The sequence below is a fragment of the Triturus cristatus genome, chromosome 7 (assembly GCF_964204655.1).
Source record: "Triturus cristatus chromosome 7, aTriCri1.1, whole genome shotgun sequence".
NCBI lineage: Eukaryota > Metazoa > Chordata > Amphibia > Caudata > Salamandridae > Triturus > Triturus cristatus.
Genome location: NC_140590.1, coordinates 475,200,187 through 475,216,077, shown reverse-complemented (window position 1 = coordinate 475,216,077; position 15,891 = coordinate 475,200,187). Strand labels below are relative to the sequence as shown.

The 15,891-nt window shown below is 43.1% G+C and overlaps 1 protein-coding gene across 1 annotated transcript in view; it reads right to left on the bottom strand.

The window, feature by feature from the left end:
• Window positions 1-15,891, bottom strand: part of COX10 (cytochrome c oxidase assembly factor heme A:farnesyltransferase COX10) — a 562,763-nt gene that overhangs the window by 132,347 nt on the left and 414,525 nt on the right. The gene's annotated exons all lie outside the window — the stretch shown is intronic.

Genomic DNA, 15,891 nt, shown 5'->3' with positions numbered 1-15,891 from the left:
CAGAAGATTAAAAAAATGCTCTATTCTATCTGTCATTAAAACACAGGTAATCACATATGTTAACAAAATATTACTTTAATGTAATATCAGCAGGTCAGGGGCACCAACAAAGCTAACTGCAAATATTGTATTGTTTGCGAATCTTTTTTGTGTGGAGGGTTGGCTGCCTTCCAACGTTCGGTTTTGATCATAAATGCAGAAAGCGAAGACCCCAACATCTAGGGTGGTGCAGGGTATGACGCTACAAGATGAAGTCGTGATCAGGGAGCAGAATAGCTGGTTCAAGACACAAATCTAGTCTTGTGGGCTCGCGCAGCCTGGAAATCAGAACCTCCAGCCACATTAGATTGCCCACTCATTCACGTGTCGCATTTAAATCCCTGGTCCTTCAATCCGGCTGTCAACAAGGAAGAAAAAACTTTGGGAGGAAGACGGCACGTCATCCGTCATATAAAAGGGACGTCTAATTTGGATGCATGCGAAAAAACAATTTGACGCAGTCTGCTGGGCACCCGTGTAGGTCCTTGAGATGTGACTGCCTGAGACTGCTGAGGAAAAACCCAGGGGATTGGCAAAACCGTGGAAAGCAGTAGGAATTAACCCCATCCAGGGCAGGTTGTGCCGCTGCTCACTGCAGGTGCTGGATTCTGAGGTACAGTAGGCCATAAATGCGGTATATTGGGGTACAGTGGCAATACACAGACACTGACGTTAAATACTTCATATCTAATTATTTCAGCTCTTCAAACGTATAAATACTCCACACAGGAATCGGAGTAGGAAGAAACCTACCCTATAAGAGGTGCATTAGTGAGAATACGGTAGAGCAGCCAGTTCCACCTATTACTCCACCCTATCCACGAAACAAGAGGATTTCACTAGCCACTGTTCAAATTAGGGAGCCCCTTAGCAGCTCTAAAACCAGGTAGATATCCAAATTACATTTGAGGTAAGAATAATAAAGTTTCAACAAAATGTGTAAAAAACAAAATACATATATATATATATATATATATATATATATATATATATATATATATATATATATAGATAGATAGATAGATATATAGTTAGGACCTATTTTCCATAGGAAATCCGCAACATTCTATTCCCAATAAGTCTGGCGCCGGTTGATGAATCCTCGTGAAATTTTCCAAACATTTGGCCAGCTCCGCGCCGCTCCTACCCTGAAAGTTTCGTGGTGATTCGTCAAGCGGGGGCCGAGAAAAAAGGGAGGTTCCAAAACGCGTTTTCCCCATGCAATTTCCCATAGGATCTGTTGTCGCAGCTACAGCCCGAACCGCTGAACGGAATGACATCAAATTTGGCAAAGAGGTGGTCCTCAGTTCAGACTCGTGCCTTTTGCATAAATGGTGTGAATCTGTTCAGTAGTTCCTGAGAAAATTAGAGTTAAAAGTACATAAATATCTATGGCCGGGGAGGATCCGCGTACCCTACCCGCACCGTAAGCGCACCCTCCGCGAACCAAGCGCGTACCCTCCCGATCGCGCGCTGAATGCTAATTGGCTGTCGAGTTTATGTCTACATTCGAAACCAGGAACTGTTGGCAGCCATTTTCTGCCTCGGTAGAAGCGAGGCTGAAGAAGCAAGGGGAATAAGTATGTAAAACATATAAAAGGAGCACAGTGGAAATACTCTGACCCTCTAGAGGTGCTTAGGGGGTCCCAGAAGGACCCCCTGGGGCCCCCTTTTTAAAAAAAGAAAAAAAACGGCGAAATGCGCGTACGGTGCGCACATCCTACCGCGTTTGGTGCACGGATCCTCTCGCGTTGGGTGCGCGGATCCAAAAACATGGAAAAAATATATATAAAATAAAGTTTTGAACATATAGTTAAAAAAGTATTTTGAAAAATATAAAAAAATATGTTTGAAAAACCCATTAAATTCAAATAATATTTTTTAATTTCTAAAAGAATTAATTGAAAATATAAGTTTAAAAAATGGTGATAAAAAAGTATTTTTTAAAAAACATAATTAATGAAATTGACACACTGAATTGGAAAAATATAGAAATCCAATCAAAATCATCAAACATGATATCTTTAGAGATAAGTTATAGATAGGAATTAGCATTTAAAAAACCTTTGAAATTCACTGAAAAACCCATAGGTTTCATGCACGTTAGTTAGGAATTGGCATTTAAAAAACCTTTGAAATTCACTGAAAAAACCAAAGGTTTCAGGGGAGTTATAGTTAGGAATTGGCATTTAAAAAACCTTAAAAATTCACTGAAAAAACCATAGGTTTCAGGGGCGTTATAGTTAGCTGGACATTTCCCTCGGACAAAACCCTAGAAATTCCCCTGTTATAGTTAGTTCAGCTAACTATAACTCGCGCCCCCGCAATGCACTGCTGATGACGTCACATATTACATCACTCATGACATGGTCAGTGACATCACTGATGACATCACTGATGACATCTCAAATGACATCACTGATGACATCTCTGATGACATCATCCATGTGATAAATTACTGCATCTTCTCACACCCTAATTTAACCTTTGATACACCAACTCAAAATTTCAGACGTCCATTCTCAAAACCATAGATACTCCAATACCAATAACTACATACCCACTCATTAACTCTTAGGTCTACATACACCTCAACTCACTCACCTGTACAGACACTCATACTTACAGTCACTCCGTACAAGACTATCATATGCATTTATACACCTATATAGACACTCACAGACCGCCAATCATCCATTGAGGTACTGACACACCTAGTCAGTCGTGCAAGTAATTAAACACAGTCAAATTTACTCACCTATACAGTTAAACACACTCAAGTTCACTTACTCATAAAAATAGTACCACATTCTTACGCTCTTATACAATCATTGATACAAGCACAAACTCATCCATACAGCCACTCTCACAATCACACACTCTCACATATACCCACTTATATACTCTTACACGCATATATACTGCCTTTCACATATGTAGTTAGTCACACATGTACCACTGAGATATACATTCAATCCCTAACACACCCATACATACTCACCCAACCATACAGTTCATCACAGATGCACTCTTAAAACCATGCACCCATAAAATCACCCACTCACACATCTATGCATAGAGTCACACACACCCTACCCACACAAACACTCAGGCACCCATACAGATACTCAGACAACCAATCAACAACCCATATAGACACTCATATAGCTATTCACAAAACCATGCAGCCACTTATACACCAACACACAGACACATACAGACATTCACAGTTTAGTCACTAGTCTGCAGTAAGATACATTTAATGCCTCACTTATAGAGTCAGTTACGCACCTAGAAAATCATCCATTCACACACTTGTACACCCACTCATTCTTCAACAGACCTTTCCCTATATATATTAAACATATTAAAACTGTACAGAAACACATACTCACTGGATGATGTCATGAGCGATGTCACTGACCATGTCATGAGTGATGTAATATGTGACGTCATCAGCAGTGCATTGCGGGGGCGCGAGTTATAGTTAGCTGAACTAACTATAACAGGGGAATTTCTAGGGTTTTGTACGAGGGAAATGTCGAGCTAACTATAACGCCCCTGAAACCTATGTTTTTTTCAGTGAATATATATATATATATATATATATATATATATATATATATATATATATATATATATATATATATATACACGGCTGTCTCTGCCATTATGGACCCTCCCAGTGTTTGGTGGCTGGCTCAACTTCAGCTGACATCGCGGACAAACCATGCTTTACAGGAAATGCACAGCAGGTAATTCAACACTCCACGCACAAAGCTCCCACCTTAAACATCTGATAAAGAGTATTCCAATGCCATACCGGCTCTCTACAGAGATTTCTGGCACGTGGGTATAAAAATAGAGACTTGAAAGCAGCCTTAGCAAAAGCCAATATCTTTAGTCGTGATGACTATTTGGGTACCGTATCCAAGAAAACTATGAGCTCCACCAGTTCTTCCCAGAGCCAAATTACTTTTAGGCGGACTCCCTTCATGAGGGATGCCTTAGTTAAAAACAGCCCGGAGGTAGCAGAGACAGGAACATGGTTATCTAAGCACAATGGTTTCTTCAAGTGTAGCTCGTGTCGAGCATGTAAATTTAGTACCAATACATCTGAGTTTTACAATGCCTTTGAATCTACTCCTACTAAAATAAAAGGATTGTTTACTTGCAAGACAGACCATGCAGTATACATACTGGAATGTTCTTTTAAGTTAAAATATGTCGGGATTACCAAATTGCAAGTGTGCACACGCATACTCCAACACTTACGTGCTATTGTCAACTCTGACTCAAGTTACCCGGTAGCTCGTCATTTTAAGCTAGTGCTTCACAATAATTTAAATGATTTGGGATACTTTGTAGTAGATTCAACACCCAAGATGCTCAGGGGTGGCAATAGGGAAAAGAAATTATGACAATTGGAATCTCACTACATACTGCTGCTTGATACTAAGATGCCTAATGGCCTGAACACAGGGGAAGATTTGCACAACTTTTTATGATATATCAATTTTAACATTGTATATTTGGATTTTATGCTAGATTATTTAGTGCTAGCTTTTTAGCCGTTTTTTTAGCCAGTTTCTGGGCCTTGTTCTTATACCTGGTTTTACCTATGGGTTCTTACTTGGTTTCGTTCAGGGTTTTATGCTGGTGTTTAGGGCGGTTTTAGGGGCTACACTTTTAATCGCGTAAACTGTTATTCTAATGTTATAGTTATATTTTTTCTCCCCCGTGTTCTTTTGGGCTATGTGTTTTAGCTAGTCCGGCATTTACTATGATTTTGAAAAATGCTACATATTCTTAATCTGTATGAAAATTACATTTGCACTTTAAGACCCTTGTTAAGATTTGCTGATAACCTGCGTACATTAGTGCACCTGCACTTTATCTTGTACTGCCCGTTTGGTTTTTGTTGCTAATCCTTATGTATTATTGTACTTGTACTTTATCCTATACTGTCTGTATTGGATCCATCGAGCATATTCGTGCATATATACGTCTATGCTACTATAACTATAACTTATAATCCATATCCGACAATGATGTGAATAGCGGATACGGGACGGCGTATCAGCCAGTTTTAAACCACATTTGCACTTAACTGATGTTTACGTGCGTTTCAGTCTGTTATGGTAATAGATGTAATTTTAAACTCTGATGAGTTTTAATGTTTTCTGGGTTCCTATGCAGCATTGTCAACAGGAGTTTCCACTTTGTAGGCATAAATTTATAAATTAGATCATAAAATACTCCGGAACCTGCAGATATTCAAGATTTTAAGGAAATATTTATATGTATATATCTATTTATTTCTGCTTGAATTTTACGTATGTAGTACCGTTGTTATACGTATTGCCCTGCTTAGAAACAGTAAGTTGTTTAGCCCCATGATACCATGTAACAGTCTGATTGGTTAATGGTTCACTCACGTCTCTATAAATTGTGTTGCCATGTGCCCTAGCGTATCATGTGATCAAGGCCGTGGAGACGCGGCCGAAACGCGTCATGCTGACTGCAATGCAATGAAGCACTTTGATTTGGGCATTAACAAATTGCATGATAAAATATGAAGTCCTTTCTAATGCAATGTGTATATTTTTACATAGTACTTCCTACCCCTGCTCCGAAACTAAAGGCTAGTGGTTAATTTAGTAGTTTTAGGGATTCGTTTTGTGCTCAAGGAAACCATTCCATGCACTTACCACAGTGTTTTGTGGTAGATTAAATTTGTAGGGGTTAGGAGTGACCATTAGTAGGGTAGGGTAGAGGCACTGAGTTTAGGCAGATGGTAGGTGGGATAAGCAGATGAGCTAGAGCACACTAGATATTGCTAGGTTGCACAGTATGACTTTCAAAGGAGGACAGGCTGTGAGCTTTGAGAGGAGGTGTGGACAAATTGAAGAAATATAAAACCTCAGATTAAGAGTTAGAATAGGATGTACTCAGGGAGAGGAGACATGCAGAGGATGGAAGGTAAAGAGAGGGCCTTTCAAGGAAATGCGGCACTCCGATGTTTTAAGTCAATGTCAACATTTTCATGCAGGGTTTTAGGAAAATAGAGTATCTATTGCCCATGCTCAGGGTGGTCAATATTCGTTATTGTAGACCAGCCTACCCATGATTAAGATCTGCTTCTCTGCTGCCACATATAAGGAACGTGCCATCAAGCAGAGGGCTACTTTTTAGGTCAAGCCTAGGCAGCGCTTGGGCTGTCTCGGAGAAACATGCTGTATTCAGGATATGGGCTTTAAAAGCTCCACTCATTTTTAGGGACTGCCCCTGTTATATGTGTTGTTACTCAGGGCTTGTGAGCTTTTTTTCTTTCTTTAAGCTGAAGCAGTGAAGGCCAGTGATTGTGTTTTACACAGCTCTGTTGTAAACAGGGCTGTAAATTTTGCTCTAATCTTGCCACATTTGCTGTGCATTTAAAGACCGAGGTCTTTTTGGCTGCAGCTGCCTCCTCCTCCCTCCTGCTTTTGAAACGCATGACCTGGCGTCATGGTCCCTGCCTTCCGATGGGTGCTGCCACCTCCGTCTCAGACCTCAACAAGCACTTGCAATGCAATAGGTCTTGCATTTGCATGAGTTTGAGCTATTGGCATTGTAAGTGACTATGCCTTTTATTCATGTGTTTTGAAAACCTGCAAGCAGTGCATAGTCTTTAATACAAATTGGAGTTGTGAAATTGGAATACTCTTTCACTTACTGTTTCACTCCATTACTTACACCCCAGACTCAGGCACAATTAAAGTTGCGGGTATGCACATGTACACCAACAAACCTCTCATGCACTTTTTCCTTCAGCGATTGATAGATAAAGCACAGATTATTATCATTAAGAACTTTACACAGGACTGTCAACAATCACACGTTTCACCACATCTGGAGTCCTACCGGTGGGATGCTGCGGACGCTTTTCATACGTTTTAAAGCTCATCCATGGATGGACAACACCAATCGTAACACAGTCCTGGTTATCGTTTACACACTACGCAGCCATCTTGTGTCCTTTACTAGGGATTTCACCCCACAATCAAAGCACATGTAGGGAAAGAAAAATTTGAAAGAAAACTGCTTGTTTTGTAGCCTCGAAGATTCCAAGACTAAGCTGAGAATAATGTCCCTATACAGGATGGCAGCGGTAGATTACGAGTAGAAGCAGAGTAAGAAAATGCCAAACTCCTGACATATTAATATGAAAAGGGTAGCACTTATCAATTACTTTCGCTCCTTCATTGCACCAGGTACTTGAGATTTGTCATTGGCTCATAGCACAAGCCGTCCAACAAGACAAAATAAAATTCCTAGTGTTTGAGATGGCACCCAAATTAATCTTGTCCTTCAGAGAGAGCATGGATATCTGTCCACAATCACACAGAGTAACTCAGTCATAGCTTCTGATGGATGAAAAATAGGTACCTGTGACCGACCCGAGCAGAAACCGCGGTACCCGTTTGGTAAAGCCCTAAAAACAGAAAGCTTCAGTGTTTCACACTTACAGGGCACTTCAGCCAACAATGCAAGCATATGTCCTGCAACTTCCCAAAGAAGGGGATCCCAGCAGGAAAATCGTGCAGATCCAGACAAGAAGTATGTCTAAACATAAAGAAACAAGGCACCCCAACAACATCACTAAAATGATTGCCTTGTCCTCCTAAAGAATCTTTAACCTGGTCAGAAAGCTTCTGGGTGATGCACGGGTACCAAAATACATTCAACAGCGGGTCTATACATTGGGCCGGTTCAGAGGACTCCACAGAAGCCAGCGCTGGGGTTCACAATATCTCCGCCTCTGGACTAAAGCAATCGACTCCTTGATCACTGAAACAAGGAACTGTTCAGGAAACACTTGACAACTCTGGCCGTCAAGCAAGGATGGGCCACTTGTGTCAACTAATTATGAAAAACATGAGAAACATCATTAAACGGTGTCACCACCAGTGTACACATACGCACACTATCCATTTTGTGTTGTCTTAAAGGGCTGTTCGTCCTAGGGCATTTTTAAAGTGTCATGGTGTAGGCGCTATATAAAACAAATTAAATATTTAAAAAAACACAGCAATTTGTTCCGCAGCGCTCAGTCATATGTTCAGCAGATTCTGTTCGACAAACCCTTGCATAGCGCAAGACTCCTGGGGACTGTGACTTGTAAACACTGCAGAAGGGGAGACAGTGAAGGCGCGCCCCCAAAGTGGATGTCTCTGGACCGGCACCGCTCCGCCTCCTCCCCCGCAGCACGGCGCTGACAGGAGAGAAGACGGCTCCATTAAAAGCCGGGCCTGCCTCTCCGCGGCGCTCCCGGGAGCAGATGGAGAGGCCATTTTGCCAAATGCACCGTGACTCCTGGTTTATACATGAGCATCTGGGGCGCTTCCTAACGTGACGTGATGTACAATGTCCTGAAATTTATCAACTGTCCCCGCGCAATTAAAGATTCTGATAATAATTCGGCCGGGATGGCCCGCCGCCCGAGAGAACGGCAGCGGGGCGTGAGGGGTCAAATGCTTCCACAGGACTGATACGTACAAGAAGGGGCGCGCGGGCTTCAGAGGAATGCCCCCATTCAAAGCCGGCGAATGATCCGCAGACAGCGGGAGAGGGCGATGCCACACAGACTGAAAGGGCCACCGCCCTCCCGGCCTTGAGAATTCTCGTAATGAAGTGAAACATGGACTGTGAGAGAACACTGGGGGTTTTGTTCCCGCGTTGGGGGACAAACACAACACGCGAGCAACAAAGGCCTTATGAACAGCACCCAGAGGAAGCCCTGAGAAGCAACCGGTAGGCATGCTGCGACCTCCGTTAAGAAGCACGACTCTGGGGGAAAAAGGAAACTTGCAAACTCGTAATCAGCCATTCGATGCTCTGCAGCCGGATGCATCTGCAGCACGTGTTGACAAACTATAATATGATAATGCTCCGAAAACTGTCTAGCAGAATAGAATTTTAGTAATCTATCCTAGCACAATAAGGGGGGGGGGGGGGAGGAAGAGTTGAGGACGCAGTGCTGGTGGCACTCAGAGGCTCTGAATAGTCCAGCAATGCACCACCCACCCACTCCCCCACACATGCCACATCGACTCTGTTTTAATGGAGATTGGACAAGTAACACGCAAATAAAGCCTGTGCCTTCGACTTCGACCTACTTTAACACCAAAAAAGGGTAACCCAGTCACCCCATGGACCAAATACATGAAAAGGAAAGAAAGAATTCCACTCACGGACCGCTTCACCTTTTTTACTTCAACCTCAAAGGGTCGACCTTAAAATGCCCAGCCTGAAAAGAAATCCCACTTGTAAGTTATATGCTTAGTTAAGCACATGTTTTCCACAAGGCACCTCGTGTTTAGCCCCGATTATGCTCGTAACGCTCGCCTGGCCAACGAGTATAATCCGTGTACTCAAGTAAGCAGAGAGGGTGCAGTTACATCTACCGTAGGGTTGGGATCATTGTTGCAAACTGTCATACTACAAAGGGCCCACTTGTAGTAAGATGTTTTCCTCCATAAAGTGCTTACATTCTCCACACAAAAACGAGTTTTCATGCTACATCTCTATGTGTTTCTCTTATATTTATGAAGATCAATAAATTAGATTACAACAGAATCCAAATAAATTAATAATCAAAAGCATACAAGAGATTTGGCCTTCAATCTCAGGGAGTAGGGGGTTTGAAGAAGAGAAACAATACGCCCAAGTTATTAAATAGTCTTGCAGTTACAAAGCCTGCAATACGCAAATTCACAAGCTTGTGTTTTACTTAAAAACTACAAGTCGCAACGTACCATAAGTACACTACGAGGCGGAAATGTCTTTCTGATTCAAAACGTGCACTTTGCAAAGCACAGCAATTTGGTAGGAAGAGGGAGAAAAATGGATCTCTTCTTCATATTGCAATGCAATGCCATAATTGTAGTCACAAACCAGATGTGATGGTATCCATTCAAAAAGTCGAAGTTGTCCTTGATGGACAGCATCCACGGTGTGACTATGGGCTTTCTACCTTGTAGAGCGCAAATGGCGCATTACCCTCCCAATGCTATTCTGAGAATGCCTATTTTATATTTCACTTTTTAATTGTAGCCCCTGTCCCTTTCGTTTGCCAATCAAGCACTGACAAAGCCAGTAGATCTGGCTGATATTTTAATAAAAGTGCTCCAACAATGTTGATTTTGCTTATGTTATTTTGTTGACAGTTACCGGGGTGAGTAAGAAAATTAGCCAAAGAGTAGATGGATAAGAGATTAGATGTGCAGCTGAAAGGGAGACTGAGTGCATACCCAAATGGGTGAGTGAGTGAGTGAATACATGGGACAGATGGCTGCATGAACAATTGAGTTATGGATGATTGACATCATAAGATGATGATTGAGTAAATGGGCGGCTACAATAATCTTAGGGGAAGGAAGCTATTCTCCTCTAAGGCTGCTGCTTACTTATTCCTGTGCTCAGGTATTTATTGTTCCATTTCATTAGGTATCTTTTCGTTAGAAGTGTCTGTCACCTGTTTATGCTCATTCATGAATCAGTGACAATGAAAACAATGTGGACTCGCAACTTGAGTCACTAATAACCAGATATTCACTGACACCACATTTCTACTGCTATTTCCTTTTACTCTACCATGGTAAAGAGGGAAGTCAATACAGCGCACACCACAACAGCATTTCTTTAGCACATGCTCAGAAGGGAGACCTTGTTCTATAGACCATGCTCAAAATACAAGGCCTGGTAAGTGAACAAGTCCAAATAGTAGCAGACTGCTGCATGATCAGAGGTTGCAAGGTAGCAGAAACATTGCTACATGGTCAGAGGACAAACCCTAACCACCAGCATGTGGTCAGAGGAGACATTAAGCAATGGACATTAACAGCCCCTCTCCAGTTCCAGAGCATGTTCATATGTTTTTAGGGAATGCTCTTTCATTAGGCATCCTTGTGTGATCAGTGTCTGTCTTCTGCTCAAGCTCATTCATTCCTTGCACGAATCAGTGGTAATGAAAGTACTTAACTGGCAAACTCATACAATCACTGCAGGGTGACCGATGCTAAACGTCTGTTGCAATTTCTCTTTGCTATGCTTTTGACATACATCAATGCTCCAATAGAGCGTATGCCATAAAACAGTGGCACTAAAAACAGTCATTACCACATGCTCAGTGGACAGACACTAAAAAGCCTATGCTCAAAATATTTGACCAGGCATACTGACAACGAAAGAGCTCTACAGGCAGACTCAGGCAACTAACCACCTGCAATGCCTCAAAGCGGGTACAGAAGAAACACATGGTCGGAGGAAAAACGCGAATCACCAAGTACATGCCAAGGCACCTAAGCAGCCGTAGAACATTTCCAGTTAATTAAAAAAAAAGTCTGCTTCCGTGAAAAATAGTACCAAGCTTTATGTATAGAATGCATGTAGGCCGAAGAACTCCCTACACCTTGAGATAGTAAGCATCTCATGCTCACTATAATCAGTGTCGGCCTCCTGCTCACGCTCGCTTTTCATTGATCAGTGAAAATACAAATACTTAATAGGCAGATTCACCATCCACAAAAAGAAATGCTTGAAGGCTGATGAAGAAAAACATATGCTCAGAGAAGAATCACTAATCTCCAGTAAATATTCAGAGAAGACATTAGGACAGGAAGAGCTACTGAACATTTCCGGATAATTTTGAAAAAGGCAGCTGAAGCAAAACATATCTAATAAAATATATGTTTATGTACAGAATGCTTGTATGACAATGAAAATTGAATGTGTGGTGCTTGAGCACATTTAAGATATGTAAAACAGTCCTTCGTGCATGATGATGTAAACATTTCATAGGAGGTGAAACGATATGCTGAACAACCAATAGCATGTGAGAGAGAAATGCTGTTCTCCGTGGTACCAAATCCCAATCAATGTATGTATTTTAAACAAGCACTTTCAATGTAATAGGTCTCGCATTTGCCAGTGTTTAAGCTATTGACATTGTAAACAACAATGCCTTTTATTTGTGTTATTTGTTTTTTTAAAGCAACGCATTGTCATTTTTAATGCCAATAGCTCAAACTCTCGCAAATGCGAGACCACTCTAATGGAGGCCACGCCCCTTTCTTTAGACGCTGCTCGCCGTATGCAGGTTACAGCGAGCACTGTCTAAAGAGAGGGGCGTGCATTAAAGTGAAAGCACATATAGAGCGCTTTCACCCAAAACGGGAAAAAAAAATTAATTTAAAAGGTTCAGTAGCACGGCCACTCAACTGAAAGAGGCCTGTGCTGTAAATTAAATAAGCATGTCCGCTATAGTTAAAGGGGACCACGCTGTAATATAATATAAACCCGAATAATATAAAAGCAGGCGGCCTGCTGCGATGTCGTGGGTTGACTAGGGGAAGATCATTAAAGAAAATAGTGCTCATCGATTTATAAAGCAGACCGTGTAACAACACAAGTAAAAAGTCCAGTCATTATGGGAGGTTACAAACGCACACAAGGTGGTACCAAGGAGAGACTACTAAGCCTATTCACAAATGAAAAGCAATGATTTCGGAGGACAGTAACAGGAGCCAATTGAAAAGATGGGCAGAAATGTTTGGCGCTTCTATGCCGTACTTCAATACAGCAAAGAGCAGCGCATGCGCTGCCCACGCTCAACCTAAAAACTGATAACAATAGGTAAGCTGTCCTTCTGCTATCAAACCAAACCTAAAAAGTAGGCATTCTTCAAATGCTAATGCAGGGATGGCACACTTTGCAGCCCTCCACTTGTACACGGGCATCTCTACCGAAGGATTCGGAAAAATAATCATATATCATTTATTTTAATGAGGAGATATTTTGTGAATACTACTGACTTGTACACATTTGTCTCAGCACAAACTGACATCTGTAGCAGAACAAAATGAAGGTCAGGTTACAGAGCAGTTGCTTTTTATTGCACAGAAACTGCTTTTTAAACCAAACTTTGGTACATCAGGACACAATCAACCTCATCTGCTGTGTTCCACAAGCATCCTCACTGAGCCCCATTCTGTTCAATGCCTACGTTACCCCACTCGCCAGCATCATCGGCGCCCACGGAATCAACATCATAACCTATGCTGACAACTTCCAGCTTATACTTGCCCTCTCTAACAAGACGCCAAACACCCGGACCAATTTCTACGCCAGCAGGATCAAAGTCGCCAGATGAATGACAACCAACTGCCTCAAACTCAACACAGAGAAGACAGAAGTAGTAAACTTCAGCAAAGGCACCTCACTATGGGACTCCACCTGCTGGCCTACTTATTCAGACCCACATCCCTTTCGGCAACCCGCGCATATAACCTCGGAACAGTAATACAAGCAACTTAACATGTCCTGCTGAGTGAATGTAGTCTCTGTTTCCTGCTTCAACACACTCAAGATGCTCAAGAAGGTCTTCAAAAGGCTCCCCACCAACACTTGCAGAACCGTCACCTATGCCCTCATCACCAGCAAGCTTGAGTACAGCAACACACTATATACTGGAATCAACACTCAACTTACAAGAACACTCCAGACCACACAAAACTCAGAAGCCATGTTCACCCCAACATCCCAGGCACACATACATCACCCCACACCTCAAAGAGCTCCACTGGCTTCCAATGTATAAATGTGCACTCTTAAAACTCTGTGCACACATACAAAGCCTTACACAACATGGTCCCCATGTACCTCAACAACCGCATAAACTTCCATATACCTACTAGACGCCTCTACTCAGCTGGACTCCTACTCGCACACACACCTAGCATACGCAGAACCAGATCCGGCAGCTGTGCCTACTTTTACCTTGCTCCTAAAGCCTGGAACAACCTACCCCCTGCACACCAGAGCCTCCTGCTCAGTGCTTTACTTCCGCAGGAAACTGAAGATCAGGCGCATCACCTAGGTGCGACTCTGGCTCAGTCCACACAGCGCCTGCTTCAGTGGCAGGATACCCTACCGGGTGAACTATGCGCTATACAAAAACACATAACATAGTCTTCACTTTTTGTTCTAAAGCATTCTCATATGAAGTTTATTTACGTGCTTCCATTATGTGTCTTTTGCTTCCTCGCTATGAGTGCGCCAGGTAGGCCCAGACGGAAGTCCCGGGATCACTGTGTCACTGGATTCAAGCTATCCTGGCTGATGAGAGAAACCGGTCCTAGGATGCGTGTTTCCTGTCCATGGAGGACCTGGCTTAGCAGTTCGGTCTGAACTGTTCCTATAAGGCACAGGGTCAAGTGTGATTTGCATATGGCCAGGTCTAAACTGGGGTGACATTGTGAGCAAAAGAATGATGGATTTAACCCAGATCTCTTGACTGAATGTTTTGATTCGTTCTGCATTCCGTCCATCAATTGTGTATCTTTTGTCAATTCCAAAGTGGTCACTTCATAGAAAACACCACTTCCCCAACTAATATGCAGAGAAGCTCAAGGAACGACGTGAGGGAAGTGTTGTGACATCTCCTATTCAGCTCTAATCACTTCTGTAGGCCTCCTTCTACCCACCCCAAACTGTTTAACAGCCAGATCCGTAGCTTAGGACTCTTGAGACCTTGGCATTTGACCACTCACCTCAAAACATTCTCCTACCTTTCCTCAGTGCCTCCGTCCTGCACTGCCACTGAAACCTGACCACAGTATATGAAGCAACTCGAGACGTCTATTTGACAAATAATACGGACCGCCTGCAGAGAACCTACCATCCACTCGGCAATCACGGCCACTCCTAGCGCCTTGAAGAAAAGTGATCTAAGCAACGACATCAACCCAGATAAAATGTACCAGCCTACTCCTGCCACTTCAATAAACATGTGTGAACTCCCTCCTTCACCTGTGATTTTGGAATAACTGATAAGGTCCCAGGGACCTTACACCTGGTCACAGGTCCTCGAAGGGCGCCATGAACAGGTCCGCTAACACCGCAAAGCACTGAACCGACTTCTTCTGCCAAGGAGAACATTGAGATCTGGGCACTGCCACCCGTAACCCCACTGGGAGCCAGGCACTGAGCGCTCTGATTCATTAGCCAACCCTTTCATGTGGGTTTTTCCTTATTAAATATGTGTTCGCCCGCAGGAGTTTGCTTTTCATTCCCCCTAACACGGTTACACGCAGAGCCTTGACACTGACTATGGCGGGGCTACGGTTTTGCAAGTAATTTCGCATGTCAGAAGAGATTGGGAGCCTGCGAGCCTTGGCTTTTATGTTAAAATGCGCCGCAGCCAACTCGTTATGCTAGAAAAGGCAACAGATAAAACGCGAGGACGAAAGCGAAGGGGATCTGTCAGATCGGCTGCACCTCACTTCACGTGGAAAGACACTGCTGGCGAGCAGCATTGAAACAGGGGGGGGCCAGGAAGGCTGCAGATTGGATTCCCCGGCTCCGCTCATCTGCGCCCTGACGCGCTCTCGCAAAAAACACGTATACATGTACCTGTGCCGGCCGGATGGGGCGCCGGCAGAGCCAGAGCGGTGAGCAGCGAGGGTCTGGAGTGCCCCCACCCCCTCCCCTCTTGAGCCCTGCAGAAACAGTGTGCAGGCTGGAGACGTGGAGGGTCACCGACCGCCGTTCCTCACCCCGCTCCTCCATTTCAGCGACAAGCTCTGCATGCTAGAAATGATAGGCCCATGTTTATAAGCCAGCAAGATGGATCTGTGAGTTGCTGCTCACTGCTAACATCTGCTGTTATCTTAATATCACAAGTTTCAACCCCAGCAAGCCGAACTGACTCTTCCAAATCTCAGAAGTTTGTAGATTGAGTTGCATTGCATTTGAAAAACAAACATCTACTATTTACAGTCCTTAGAAACAACACGAGTATGGTAAGAAGTG